The following is a 16305-nucleotide window of genomic DNA, read 5'->3' as shown; positions in this document are numbered from 1 at the left end:
TCAAAAGCCCTTTCTGATTACTTTGACAAGGAATCTAACCTTTTGGGTCGTCCTGCTAAGCTCCTAAAGACAGGCACAGTGCAAGAATATATTAAAGCCTTTGAAGCATTAGCCTTATGTACAGGAGTTCTAGTACATGAATTCTACTTGGAATGTTTTGCCAGTGGTCTCAAAGATGCCATACAAGCCCACATCTAACTGCAACACCCAGTCTCATGGTTGGCAGCTTGCAAGATAGCTCGTGAAGTGGAATGCATGTTAGCGGCTTAGTCGACTCATCCAAATTTCATAGCCAAGGGATGCCCCACCCAGGCTCCGAGAACTACCCAAACACTTAAGGTTCAAAAGGTGTCACCAGTAGAAATAGTAGAAAGAAGAAAACAAGGATTTTGTTACTATTGTGATGAGAAATACTCCCCAGGGCATAAATGCAAGGAACCCAAATTCTTTCAAATTGATGCTACTGATCACAATTTATCTAAGGAAGCCCCACCATTTGAGGGACTAAAGGAGGAGGATGAGGACAACCAGCTAGACAATGAGCTCCAAGCTACACCTGAAGAACTAGTTATCTCGCTTCATGCTTTGGCAGGAATTTCTTCTCCCAAAACTCTCAAAATCAAAGGTTTTATTAAGCATCGCCCTGTAGTAGTCTTGATTGATAGTGGCAGTACGCATAACTTTATCCACCAAAGAGTCACTGAAGCAGTGCATTGTTTTGTCAGAGCAGTCTCTAATTTCTAAGTCCAGATTGTTGATGGGGGGACAATGAAATGTGAAGGTCGTTGTGAAAATGTCAAACATCAAACGGGGGATTATTACCTAAAGACCCACATGTCTTCCATCAACATGGGTGGGTGTGACATTGTCTTGGGTGCTAAATGGCTCTGCACCCTCGGCCCAATCACAATGGATTTCCAGGAGTTATATATGATATTTAAGCAGAATAACTACACACATACCCTCTATGGACTCCAGCCAGGTGTTCCTTCTATCATCAGCTTGCATAGGATGGAAAAATTGTCAAAAAAGGGCCACCATGGAGTTATAGCCCAATTGATTGCCATCTAGGCCTTCAAACCCACTTCCCTTAATATTCATCTTGAAATGCAACAGGTCATAAACAACCATCTGTAGGTCTTTGACAAGCCTCACCAGCTTCCACCCTCGAGAGGGGAACATGATCATAGCATTACTTTGGTCCTAGGGGCACAACCACCAAATGTGTGCCCATATAGATATCCTTTCGCCCAAAAGAATGAAATTGAAAAAATCATCAAGGAACTCCTGGAAGGCGGTGTCATTCGTCCTAGCATTAGACCTTATTCATCTCCTATGGTCATGGTGCTCAAAAATGATGTGGAATGGTGTATGTGTCCAGACTTCAGGGCCCTCAACAACCTGAGAGTCAAAGATAAATTTCCCATCCCGGTTGTTGATGATTTGTTGGATGAAATAAATGGGGCTCAATTCTTTACTAAGCTTGACCTTCGCTCGGGCTATCACCAAATTTGCATGAAAGAAGTATACATTCCAAAGACTGCTTTCTGAACTCATGAAGGCCATTATGAATTCTTGGTCATGCCACTTGGTCTTTGTAACTCCCCATCCACTTTTTAGAGCCTCATGAATCACCTGCTCAAACCATATATCAGAAAATTTGTCCTTGTTTTCTTTGATGACATCCTCATCTATAGCCTCACCTAGGAAAAACATCTTCAGCATGTAGATCTGCTCTTGCAACTACTCCGAAAGCATAAATTATTTGTCATTTTCCAAGTGTTCTTTTGGCATGGAAGAAGTTGAGTATTTGGGCCACATTATGGGGCATGAAGGTGTCAAGGTGGATCCCAAATGATCCAGACAATGTAGGATTGGCCTCAACCAAAGACCTTGAGGAGCTTGAGGGGATTTTTGGGTCTCACTGGCTACTACCACAAATTTGTCTACAATTATGGTCACATTTCTAGACCCCTCACTCACCTTCTCAAGAAAAATTCATTCCTCTAGAATGATGAAGCGCAATAGGCATTTATAGCTCTCAAACATGCCATATGTTCCACTCCCGTATTGGCACTACCTGACTTCACCAAATCTTTTGGGATTGAATGTGATGCTTCAGGTACGAGTATTGGGGCTGTCTTAATGCAGGAAGTTCGACCCTTGGCCTCCACTAGCCAACAACTAAGTGGGAAAAATCTGGGACACTCTACCTATGAGAAGGAGATGATGGCCATCTTACATGCAGTGGATACCTGGCAACCATACTTATTGGGGCAATGTTTCCAAATCCACACAGACCATCAAAGCCTTAAATATTTTTTGGAGCAACACCTATCCTCACCACAACAAAATAAATGGCTAGCCAAAATTTTAGGATATGATTATGAGATAATTTACAAGAAAGGGCGCAAAAATGTCGTAGAAAATGCTTTATCATGCCAATTTGAGGAGGAAAGAACCCTGCTAGCAATCTCTCTTCCCATTCCAAAGTGGATTGAAGAGGCTCACAAGGAATGGTTTTCACATCCTTTGCTCTCCTAAATCATTAATAAATTGCAGGTGGATCCAAATTCTATAGTGGGCTACTCTTGGTAGGATGAGATTCTTTGCTAGAAGGACAAAGTACTGATATCACCAACATCCACCTTCAAAAGTCGCATTTTGGCAGAGTTGCACACATCCCCCACTGCAGGCCATTCAAGCTTTTAGAAGACTTATGCTCGCACTCGACGTTCATTCTTTTGGACAGGCATGAAAAAGGACACTCTTACTTTTGTAGCTGAATGTGATGTGTGTCAGTGCCACAAAGGAGAAATAGTCAAATCCCCAGGCACATTACAACCATTACCCATCCTTGCCTCAATCTGGACTAAGGTTTCTATGGATTTCATTATGGGTCTTCTGAAGTTAGGAAACAAGTCAGTCATCATGGTGGTTGTGGACAGACTTTCTAAGTATGCTCATTTTTTCACCCTACCCCACCCTTTTACACAAGCTTTGGTGGCTCAATCTTTCATGGAACAGATCTTCAAATTGCACGGCATGCCCACTTCCATTGTGTCTGATCGTGACCCGATCTTCACCAGTAACTTTTGGCAGAACTCTTTAGGCTACAAGATACCCAACTACAACTCATTACTTCCTATCATCCCCAAACTAATGGTCAAACTAAAACAGCCAACAAATGTCTGGAGACCTACCTTAGGTGTTTCAGTTCAAAAAAGCAACATCTATGGGTACAGTGGTTAACTCTAGCCGAATGGTGGTATAATACTAACTATCATGCCACCACCAAAATGACTCCATATGAAGCAGTTTATGGTCAACTCCCTCCACCTACTTCTTATATACAAGGATGCTCCAAGGTACAAGTAGTGGATCAACTCCTACAGAACCTTACAACCATGTTGGCCCACCTCAAAGGGAATCTCCATCAAGCTCAAAATTGCATGAAGCAACAGGTAGACCAACATCGTTTAGAGTGCAAATTTCAAGAAGGGGATTAGGTATTCTTGAGGTTGCAGCCATATAAGCAAACATCACTCAAAGACAAGGGTTGTCAGAATTTATCTCCAAAATTCTACGGACCATATCAAATACTTCAGCGTATTGGAGAAGTAGCCTACAAGTTAGCCTTGCCACCCACTACAAAAATTCATCCTGACTTCCATGTCTCATGCCTCAAGAAAGTGGTTGGGAACCATTGCAGAATTAAAACCAGTCTCTCAGAATTGGATGAAGAAGGTTCAATCCAGCCCCAACCTGAACAAGCTCTTGACATGTGAGAATGACACTTGTGTAGCCGCACGATCAAGGAAGTCCTAATCAAGTGGAAAGACACCTCTCTAGAAGATGCGACCTAGGAACCTGCCACTGTTCTTCAGCAGTTATCATAGCTTCAGCCTTGAGGACAAGGCTATTTTTATGGGGGAGGGCATGTTAGGGTCCAACCCTAACCCCCTTATTTATGTAATAAGGTCAAGTCATAGTTATAGTTAGTTAAAGAGTCAATAAAGCCCATATTAATAATTATAAGTGGTTGACTCACATTTGAAGAAGGGACCATAGTTAGTTGCAAATGGGCCATGGTATTACATAGATGGTATTAAGAAGAACCATGGTACTGACCCATGGTATTGTATGTATGAATCCTATATAAAGGATAGAGACTCACCTTGAGGAGCATTGTGTCTTATTTTGTAATTAAGCCCAACTCTATTGGAGGTTGCCCCTTCGAAGAGGCAAGTGAACATTGCTTTCCTTTCTGAATAATAAAATACATGCTATTGTTTCTTATTGTTCAATGTTTTGGGTATATTTCTTCACATATTTGGTATTTTGGTATCTTCTCACAGGTCAAGAGCATAAAAATAATTAATTTTTAAAAACAAAACTTTAGAGCTTATTAATACAAATCAACATTACCTGTAGAAAAAGGAAAAATTATAACAAGTGATATAAGTAAAAAATTCAAATAATATAATATACAAGAATATGCCATACTCATGTACGAAGTAAAGTGTATGTTCCAAACTCTTAAGAATTGAGGAAATTAATCCTGAAAAAATGCATAATGTCGATATGTAAGACAAATTGGTTACTAGAAAACAATTTCATAAGTGAGAAGTCAATACTTTTGGCTGGGAATCAAAAAATGTAGGTGCATGAAATGTGAAAGAGTGAAGGATGAACAAAAACACATATTTGGTTTGTTATAACCATTGTGATTCTAGAGTGGAAATGGGAAGTTGTAACCATTCTTTTTATAGCCAAATTTCCCAAAAGAACAAGAAAGCATGACCCAATATTGGTGTTAGTATATAACTTGACAATGGTTTTTTATTTTTATTCTAATAAAAATTAGTAATAAGACAACTAATATTGCAGAAAATATAATTGAAGGAAATCACGAGATTGTGTGGAATATCAAAAGAAACTTAGATAGTGGTCCAAATTTTACATTAAAATTTTGGAGAGGATTATTTAAAGGATTTGGTGAAAATTTTGATTTTAGTATGAAATCACGTCAAAAAAAAAAATGGAAAACAAAGAGATCTAAACAATGCTTTGAAGACATGCTCAAAATGTATGTGGAGGATAACCATCCAAGTGGGATGATTACTTGCATTTGGTTGAGTTTTCACATAATAATGAGTATCAATATTCATTTATTATGAGTACATTTGAATCTTTATTTGGAAAAAAATGAAATATTCTAATAAGTTGCATAGTTGAGCTAACAAAGTAGTACTTGGGCCATAATTGCTCAAGGAAATGGTAGAATAAATGGTAAAAATTAAGTAGAAACTAATAGAAATTAAGGAAAAATAAAAGATTTATGTATATGCAATACTATATACACTTTGATTAGTGACTTTTAAAATTAACTATTATCATACCTAATCCACCTCTACATTTGTTTCCAACTCCTTAGCCCCATGTACGATATTGTTTCAGGTTGGAGGGATGATCTGTGTTTAGGTCGTGAAGTGAATACCCTCTTCTTCTTTTCCTATACTCTTCAAAATAAAGTGCTTCTCCCCCCCTTCTAATGTGATATTTGTTGGACTTAGTAACATCCCTAGAAACATAAGGATGTGCTACCCCCTACAAGGTAAGTCCTTGTGGATATTGTTGAAATAAGGAATTTTTGAGAGGGGCCAGGTGAATTAGTAATTAAGAGCCTATTTTTCCTTTTTCTTATTATGCTTACAGTCCCTTCTTATGTTCTTTAAATTGTGAGAGAACTAATTCACAAAACAATGAACCAACAATATTTCAGACACACGTATTCAAGCAACAATTAGATGGGCAGCACACATCTGACACAGTGTTTTTCACATGGAATCCAAAGGGAAAAAACCACCAATTTTTTGTTTGTTTATGATGTAAATTAAGCACCCACTTAATTACATATGTTTTTTTGTGAGCACCCACTCAGAGGAGGCACTGACCCCCTTTGGTTAGAAAGCACCAACTTTCCAAGAGGCGCCAACCTCTTTAGTTTGCAGGCACCAACTTGTTGCCACTGTTCTACTATTTCATACAATTTTAAAAATGAAAACAGAGGCATGAAATTTTACAAGTAAAATATCAAACAATGGTTTTTCACATATTTTATTTATGCACTCTTCCTTTTGTCCTCACTTGCAATACATCTCCTCGCCCTACTCACTACAACACTTCCTCTATGCTCTACCGTCACTGTCAAGTGCTCTTCATTGACTACACTACAACACTACCCTTGCAATTCTTCACATAGTCCTGGCGATGTTCTTTTTGATGTGTTACACTGTGTCCTCTTCGAAGCTCCAACCTCTCTACTTCATTTCTCACACTCACATCACTGCTCTCTCACACATATTTTGACTTCCCCACCTTTTCTATTCCCGGTGATGGTTTTGTTCCACTGAGGAACTCTAAACAAGAGAGTATCTCCATGATGTCATGTAGCTACCAATATATACTTAGGCATGGCTCCACTTACCATTCTTGCGTCTTCTGAATGGTTTGTTATCACAACACTCAAAATAGAGAGGGACCTCACATTTCTTCGAGGTATGACTACACAGAGCTCATGTACTGAGAAATTAATTCTCAGATGACCTAAACACTCCTCCGAGAGTCCCATGCTTATTTATCATTCTACATATCTTGGCAGTCCACAAAGGTGACCATTCTGTTTGTACTTACCACAACCATTTGTGCACGCAAAGTAGCCAGTTTCTTCCTTGAAGCACTCAAAGTCATCTCTGCTGCCAATGTTGTCCTCGATTTCTTATTTCCGAGTCTTCCACAGGAATAACCCTGTTCAACTACCAACTCCTTTATGCCTTCATTCAATATTGTTGTTTTCAACCCATACATTCTCTAAGTCTCTATAATTCCTTATCAGAGCAAACCCATATCATGACTTTCTCGGTGGTGTAGTGTTCTAATATTCTAATCTTCCCATTGCTAATCTCCTTCTATTTATCCCTCATAGTGCTTCTCATCATATAACCACTAGTTGTGACCTGTCGCTTAGAATTAAGGTAATAATCCTTCAAAATCTTTTCGAGGTACATTCTCCCTTTGTTAACTACTATGAGCCCTTGGTTTGTTGAGATCTCACAACCATGTTCTATCCCAATATTGGAAACCCTCTATATCGAAACTTTTCAACAATCCAACTATTATGGAGTTCTGAGATCTTCAATCCTTCGATCGCCGATTTCTGATATGACGTCATCACTCCATGAGGTGACCCTTTAGTGGTGACACATGTCACTTGATTCTGGCCCATTAGACTACCCAATAAGGTTAAATATCCCTATCATGTGTCCTACCATAATGCCACATCATGTTGACATTAGCTGCCACTGTAGCTTAATAGAGCCAATCATATGCTGCCATGTGTCTGGGTAGAGGAGAGAGAAGAGATCCCATCAACCTTGGTTTTGCACCAAAATCCTTTTTTATTCTTATTATAGAATTCCTCGGTGCTTTAACGGCTTATCGACACTTACCGATATCACAAATTTATGCACTTTACTTACTTGAAAAATTTCCGATACTCCAATCTTCGGGGTTCCAATTTCCTCAAACCTCTTATACACCACACCTATAACTATCGACATCACCAATTATGTTGATATGCTAACATATTGATATCTGATATTTGATGCACCGACATGCTAATCTTTGATATCATGCCAATCTCTGATATCAAAGCCTTCTTAGGACTTCAAGTCCCTGAACACCAACAAGCCATAACTTTTGACCTAGGAGTCAATTTTTGGACTTCCACCTATTGTTAGAAATCTTATTCAAATCACTTTCCAATGGGGAGGGTCTGATGTAGACTTTGAGTCCTTTAGCTACATGGAAGATGACTACAATTTTTTTTTTTCTTATTGACTCTTTGGGCAGCTGAACTCATAACTGCCATGATGATCATTTTATGGTTTCTTTAGTAAGCTTGCTACTGTGATGATTTTCTAAAAGAAACCTGTAGTTACCATTAAATTCCTCCCAAACACCCAATCATCATGTTGACCCTTATTTGACATCAATGCCAACATTTGCACAACCACCCATACACCATCAAATTTCTAAAAATCTCCCCTTTTGGCATTGATTCCAACACCATAAGCTCCCCCTTAGGCTAGGCGTGGTCTATTCTGATGCCAATGTTCTCCCCCTTTGACATTAGTGGTAAATAAAACTTCTTGAGAACTCCCCCTAAACCATTGCAGTCTTCTCTCCAATGAGTTCATGTTGATTAGTTGCCACCACCTTCCAAACCGAAGTCATTTGGAGGGAGTAGTCATAACTCCTATATACTACCCAAGATATTCAAATGGTTCCCTTGCTAGTGGCTTGGTAAAGATATATGAAAATTTCTCTTTATTGGGTACATGTTCAAGTCTGATAGTTTGGGTTGCAACCTGTTCCATCAAGAAATGATATTTGATAGGAATATGCTTAGTATTTGAATGCATAGCTGGATTTTTGGAGATGTTGATGGAACTTGTGTTGTACCACATTATTGGAATGGGATCAGACATCTCTACTTGTATATCTTTCAAGGCTTGCTTCATCCATAGGATATACATATGGAAGGTAGCAACAAAAATATACTCTCCTTCAACAGTCGACAGAGAGATAGAGCCCTATTTCTTACTAACCCACGAAACCAAGAATTCACCCAGGAATAAAGCTTCACGAGAAGTACTCTTCCTATCATCAATAATTCCAACCTAATCTGCATCTGTGTAGGCTTTCAACTTGAAGTATTCACTCTTAGCATACCAAATTCCATACTCTGATGTAATTTGAAGATATTTGAAGATCCTCTTGACAACAAGAACATGACTTTCTCATGGAAAAGCCTGAAATCTAGCCACAATCTCCACTCTTTGCATGATGTTTGGTCTTGAAGCTATTAGATATAGTAAGCTTCCTATCATTGACTTGTGTTCAGTCTGATTTACCAGCTATTTTCCATCTTCTTTACACAATTTGCAGCCAGTAGTCGTGGGCGTGTTGACAAGTTTGCAATCTTCCATTCCAAATTTCTTCATAGTTTCCTTGAGATATTTAGATTGGGATATAAACACTCCTTGTGGAGACTAAGTAATTTTCACACCTAAAATGAAGGAAAATTCTCCAATCATGGACATTTCAAACTTTGTTTGCATAAAATTTTCAAATTGATGCCCCAACTATTCCAAATCATTACTAAATATTACATCATCCACATACACAACCACTATCAGTAGATGGTTCCCTTCAGATTTCACATAAGTATTATTGTCAATTGTGCCTTTATTAAACCCTTGTTGCTTAATATACCTATCTATCCTTTCATACAATCTTTGGGGGCCTATTTTAAACCATACAAGGCCTTCTTTAGTTTTGTTACAAGCCCTTCATCAAAGGAGAGAATACATACTTCTAGATGCTCAATGTAAACCTCCTCTTCTAAATATCCATTGAGAAAGATAGAATTCACATCCATTTGATATACCTTGATAATATTATAAATGGTAAGACTAAGAAATATTCTTATAGCATCCAATCAAGCTACTAGTGCAAGGGTTTTTTTGAAATCTACCCCTTCTATTTGGGCATACCCTTTGGAGACTAAACACACTTTCTTCCTTATTACTTGACCCTCTTCATTCAATTTGTTCTTGAAAACCCATTTGATTCCAATAAAATTCTTCTCCCTTGGCCTTGGAACAAGCTCCCATGTATGATTCTTTTCAATTTGGTCAAGTTCTTCATTCATGGCTTTCACCCAGAACTTATATTCACTTGCTTGGCAAAGGTTCTTGGGTTGTATCTATGATAGTAGAGGCAAACTTCCATAACTTTTATTGCCCATAAATTTCCTTCTACTCTGGACACCCTATCTTTGGTCTCCAAGAATCTGGCTCTTAGGATGTTCCTTTTGTACATACCTGGAGGGTGTCTTTGGCCTTGAAGATGTTCCTTCTTCCTAACCTTGACTATATAAATTTGCTTCTTTCATATTGGCAGACCTAAAATCTAAGATTTATTCATCATCTAAGTTCATATTACTTTTAGAGGATTTAGGTTGTGAACCTACTTCATCTACTATTAAATCGATGCAATCATCAATCTTTCTTGTCTGTTTGTTGTAAAACTTATATCCTTTGCTTCGAATATAATATCAAAGCAATATTCCTTCGTCAGCGTGTGAGCCAAACTTCCCAGGGTTGCTTTCATTCATTTTAATAAAGCACTTGCTCCCAAACACCTTGAGCTGTTTAAATGATGCAGGTATTACCTTCCATAACTCATAGGGAGTTTTATCACTATTAGGCCTAAGTTCAGTTTCTTTTTATAGATATACTGCTTCCTGGCCTGCTTCTCCCCAAAAGTTGTGAGACACTCTTGCTTCATCTAACATTTCTCTGGCGATTTCTTGGATTGTTTTTTTCTTCCTCTCTACTAATCCATTTTGCTGAGGATTTCTAGCCACTTAGTACTGCATCCTAATGTCGTGCTCTTCACAGAATTCCTCAAACTATCTTGAAGTGTACTTTCCCGCTCTGTCAGATCTGAAGAATTTTATCTTTAAATCTTTCTCATTTTGGAATTGAGATTTAAACTTATTGAAATGATTTGATGATTCCAATTTTTCTTTTAATAGAACAATCCAGGTAGCTCGAGTGAAATCATCAATGAGAAATAGGAAATACCTCTGTCCTTTTGAGGTTTTTGCTCTAGTTGGGCCATAAATATCTATGTGAATGAGTTGCAGAGGTTTGGATGAGGATAATGCTTTCGATTTGAAATGATTCCTAGTCTTCTTGCCAAACTAACATGACTTGAAGATTATGTTATCAAGATTTGAAAGTCTTGGTAATCCTCTCACTACTCCAATCTTGCTTATCTTTATCAATCTATCAACATTCATGTGCCCCAGCCTCTTGTTCCACATTCGTGCTTCACTCGTTTTGATGAAATAGCAGTTGACACTAGAATCATCAAACACATATACATTATTGTGGGTTTTGATTTCTTTTCCCATTAGTTTTCCATCCTTTATGATGCAGATGTCACAATCTTTAGATCGAAAGGTCACATCATAGCCATTGTCACACATCTTGCCAACACTGAGCAGATTGTGCTTGAGACCTTCTACATGTTGTGTCAGTTTAATCATTGTTTAATTGGCTAAACCACAACCATTTAATTGTCAACCAGGGTAGGTATACATTTTACTTCAAAGGTGTTTTCACTATTTGTGCCGATACATAATAGCCAAGGATAGAAATAAAGAACATAAAGAAATGTCATTGAACCATTACAGAAATTAACACTCATTCAAAAATCAAAATAATTCTATCGCAATGAAATCACACTTCATGTTTTACAAAGAGAATGACGTGCCACACACAATATCAATGACTGAACCAACTAATCAGATGTTACAACTTAGATCAATCCTGTGTAACAACATATCATAAATATGAAAAACAGAAGCAAATTTGCTCTATAAATTATATAATGAAAAAAATAACCTCACACTTACGAGAAAGAAATAATTAATCTACTCCTACAACTACTACTGCAATCCATGCTAAGTAGAAGGGCCCTTCCTCCCTAGCAGAGTGCAGGGATGAAATGCGAACTATTTAAGGATTCAATGAAGAATCTATAAAAGCATCACAAATGATGTTCTTCTATTAAAATAGCTATAAATTACATATTCAAAATAACGATACTATCTCGTGTTGCCTTCATGTTCCCTTCCATGGAATTGAATTCTTTTATAAAGTTTACATGCCCAAAATAGGGAACGTATTAGTCATGAGAATCTCATGATTCTCATGCTCATCAATATTAAAATAAAATATAAATTGTTACAATTGTGTTCTAGTGATCGGCGAAGGAGCACATTTCCATCACTATGTAGGACCGGCGAAAGAGAGATAGATAGGGAGAGAGAGATTAAGGAAGGCAACTGGATATAAGCTTACTAGCCTGCCTCAGTGGAAGGAAACTGATTCAACTGAAGGAAAGGAGCTCAATCTACCCCATAGGGAATGAACGAGGTTGGGAGGGGACATTCAACCTAGAAACCTAGCCTTATGGTCTATTGGATTTTACCCTGTGTAAGGAAGGCTTAGTAATGCCTTTTCTAAATACAAGGCCTATTCAAGTTACTTCATTTTCTAAAATCATAACCACCTATATTCCTTAACCACACACAGATAATTCATGCTTCACGATAGTTATCTCGTGGAATAGTACCCACAGTCTTTGACAATTGTGGTGTAACAACATCTCACACTATAGCAAAAACTTGAGGTGTAACAACAACGGTATGTAGCAACGTCTTGCAGTGTAACAGAAATGGTCTGTAACAACAGATCCTCAAATCATATTTGGGAATTAACAACACAATTTTCCATCCTTGGCCTTGAATCCATGGTCAACACTTGAAAGAAAAAGAGCTAGATAACTTCTTCCACACTTACCCTGGTTAGCCATAAAAGATATCACTTCATTCATATTTAACAAAAATGGAAAGATAATATGTCACAACAAGAGTTGCTTCTTATAACCAAGAAAAAAATAATTAGGATGTAAAGCTCGTAGATTCAAAGGTAAAATGATAAAAAATAGGGGAAAGAGGTACCTAAAGTATGCACAAAATCTACACCCAACACTACATACAGAACATTATGTGCTTCCTTTTTTTGATCAAGACTCACTATTCCTTTTCCCTTGATTCTTGTTGGAGCATTGTTTCCAAAAGTGGCATTGCTTCCTCTATCATTTTCCTGAAGCAAAGAAAATTGTTTTTGTCCCTAGACATATGTTTGGAACAACTACTATCCACATACCATTTTTTCTTGATTATGAGTTGATGAGGCGAGTCCACATTGCATGCTCTTTTTCGTCTTTAATTTCCAGCTCCCTTTATCCTCTTGGATCGCTTTATGTCTGACATTTTGGGATTTAAATAGGTATTCAAATATACTTCTGCACTCACTAGATTTGTGCCCAAAATTATTACATTTGAAGCATTCTACTTCACTTAGCAAGGGAAAGAAGACATTCTGATTTCTAAGAGATGTTTTGAGACTTAGAAATTCGATGCATATTATATATGGGACTTTCTTCTCTTTCTACTTTTATCCTTCTACAGTCAATGGCTTTATGTCCAAAGATATGACACTTATAGCAGTGACCATAAAGCAAATAGGCATGCCTATTGTTAGAACCATTATGAGGTTGTGCAGGAAAATACCTTGGTCATATGATTAATTGGTTCATTCTCTGTTGATGATTTCCTTTTTGTACAACTGCTCTTTTGTCTTCATTCATTCTTTCATGATGCTTCTTCTGATGGATCTGTGATTATTTGGATCATGTGGACCTAAAGTTTATCTTCCCTATAGAATATTCTTGTGTCATAGAGTGTCCCAGGCTGGTTCTGTTTCCTGAGGGCCTTTGACTATTTAGGATCTGATCTATTCTCCTTGTCCCTTTAAAAAAAAATTCATTTAGACCCTTCTAGGTCTTTGCCTTCTCAATATTAGTTCTCAAAGAGAAAACCTCTGCTTCAAGACTCTAACAGTTCTCTTCCCATTCTTGAATCATGAATTCAAGAACTTCTTCTTTTCATTTTGCCTCCTCTACCTCAACCTTCAGAGACAACATATCATCTTTGCATATATGTGAGATCATTTCCCTTTTTAACTTGAACAACTCTTATTTCAACTATTTGTTCTCCTCTTCCAGTCTCTCATAATTTCATTGTTTCTCTTTCAGTGGAAGGGCTAGATTGTCCTTTCTCTTGATAGCTTCTTCAAGATTTTCCTTTTGATAGGAAAACTCCTCATTATCAGAGTTATACATACCTTCCTCTGCACATTGTAACTATTCCTTTAACTAATTATTTTTCCTCCTTGCTTTCTTCAACTCATCAAGGGCACTGATGAGTTCCCATTCAAGGTATACTACTCCTTATTCTTCTTCCTCTATACAGTCCATAATACCATGATTTTTGGAGTCTGTCTCAAAGGCCATAAGAAGATACTTATCTAACTCATTTTCCAATGAGTCTTCACAATTTGATTCTGGTGGTGAGCTATCCTCTTTGGAGTACAACCCCTTCTTCTTATAGGGATTTTTCTTCATATGTGTCTGAGACTTGTTTCCAAATTTCAGATCCTCTTCCCTTTCAGCATTTTCTTTATTAGGGAATGTGGAAGATAAATTTCCAACTCTTCCAAAGTAAAGACACTTAAATGGAAAATTCCCTTTATATTTTCTTGAGCCATGCTTTAATTTTCTAGCTAGTTGAGCGAGCTCCTGATCAGATTCAAAGTTGGAGTAGACTTGATGATCTTTGTGCTCCTTTCCCCTATTGGATACTTTGAATGTTTCTTCCTTTGGTTCATATTTTTTTATTCCTACTCCCATTTCATAGGCTGTGAAAGTACCATGCAGCTGATCCATCTTGAGATCCTTTAAGTTAGCCATTTCCTCAATAACTCAAATCTTGGCATTAATATCATGGGTGGAGATCTTAAATTTTCCAAAAAATCATCTCTTCCTTTAATTCTTCACCAAGTCCTCTAATCATATTAGTCACTTCATCAACTTTGAGGAATTATTATTCTATGCTTTCATTCTCATTCATTCTCAGGCTTTCAAACCTCATTCTAAAAGTCTAACGTTTCACTTAGTTGACTTTGTCATCTTCTTCATGACTCTGATTAAGCTTTACCATACTTCCTTAGCAGACTTACAATGCATATTTTTTACAAGTTCTAATTGACTAAGAAAAAATAGAATGGTATTCTTGGCTTTAGAATTGTTCCCATATAATTTTTTACCATTTGCATCGGTGGGAGGAATATCAAGGACATTATAGTCTACTAGTATTAAAGTCCAAACATCTACTCCCAGGGACATAAGATAAGCTTCCATTCTCACTTTCCAAAAATCATAGCTGTTCCCATCAAAGATTGGTATTCTACTCAAGTAAGCCTCTTGACTCTCTTACCTTGACATAATTCCTTATAGATCTACCTTCCAGTGTTTAAAATATTCTTGAAGTAACTTGTCTCTGATACCAATTATGTTGGCATTATGATGCATGTGTTGTCCTTGATGGTAGGTCACTTATAACGAAACAAGCATATGGTAACTAGATGAATCCATAGGTCAGTTCAGAGGTGATAGAATGATGGAACAGAATACCAGAATGATGGGTCAAAGGTTTACAAGATTAGAATCAAAATCTTGATAAGGGAAACTATTGGCATTATGAATTAGGTGTTGTCATTGATGGAAACATACCTAATGAGTTGTCCTTGATGACAACCTATTCGATGAAATTGAAACCTACTTGATAAGTTGTCTCTTGATCTACTTGTTAAAGGTATAAAAAATATGTGTTTACAAATGTGACAAAATGCATGGAAGTTGTATTTACAGACATGACAGAATGCATGGCAGTTCGGAAGAATCAGTTTAGAGGAATGATAAAGTTGGAAGTTCAAGAAATATATGCAAGTTTTGTTAAGCCAAGTCACGTATTCATGCGAGTTCAGTGAAGAAAAGTAGCATATGGCTTTTGCACCATGGTATTGTAAATACCAAGCGTTCTTACCATGGTATTTTCCCATAGTAATGAGTGCGACAAAGAATATTGATCCCATTAAAGAATACCATCAACATAACTATGGTTTTTTGTCTTGTGGTATTGAAAAATTGCTAAAACTATATAAGGAGGTGAAGGTCAAAGTGTGTAGGTGTGAAATTGATGGAAATCTTATGAAGAGTTAGATCAAAAGAAAATATGCATGTTATGGGTTTTTGATGCTTTTCTTGATCTAAACTAAGTATGCACTTGAGAGTTTGATGATGGATTAGAATCAATAGATATGAAATAATTATGCACGAATGAATGCAATGATGGATCATCATCAGGAGACCTGAAATGACTTTTCATTCTATGATCTACTCATGGATTGACTAGATCGAAATACCCACTCATGTTTATATCTCTGAATATTATGATCTATGTCTTTATGAAGTTCTAAAGAGTTGCGAAATTTTATGTCAAAATTTACAGATCTATACACTGGTTGGTCTTTGGAAAAGTGTGTATACACGCGGGTTAGCCTCTACAAAGCAGCAGATACAAAGTAAGGGTTTTTTGTCATAAATGATTGATCAATCTTATTAGTGCTACTACTTCTCTACTGTCTGTCAATGATGTCCTGATGATTGATCTGGGTTAAGTGATAATGTCTGAAGTATATA

Source organism: Pinus tabuliformis, chromosome 3_2 (genome assembly GCF_031772625.1).
Source record: "Pinus tabuliformis cultivar Carrire ecotype Pingquan chromosome 3_2, CPIR1, whole genome shotgun sequence".
Taxonomy (NCBI): Eukaryota; Viridiplantae; Streptophyta; class Pinopsida; order Pinales; family Pinaceae; genus Pinus; species Pinus tabuliformis.
Note: the sequence above shows the minus strand (reverse complement) of the source record.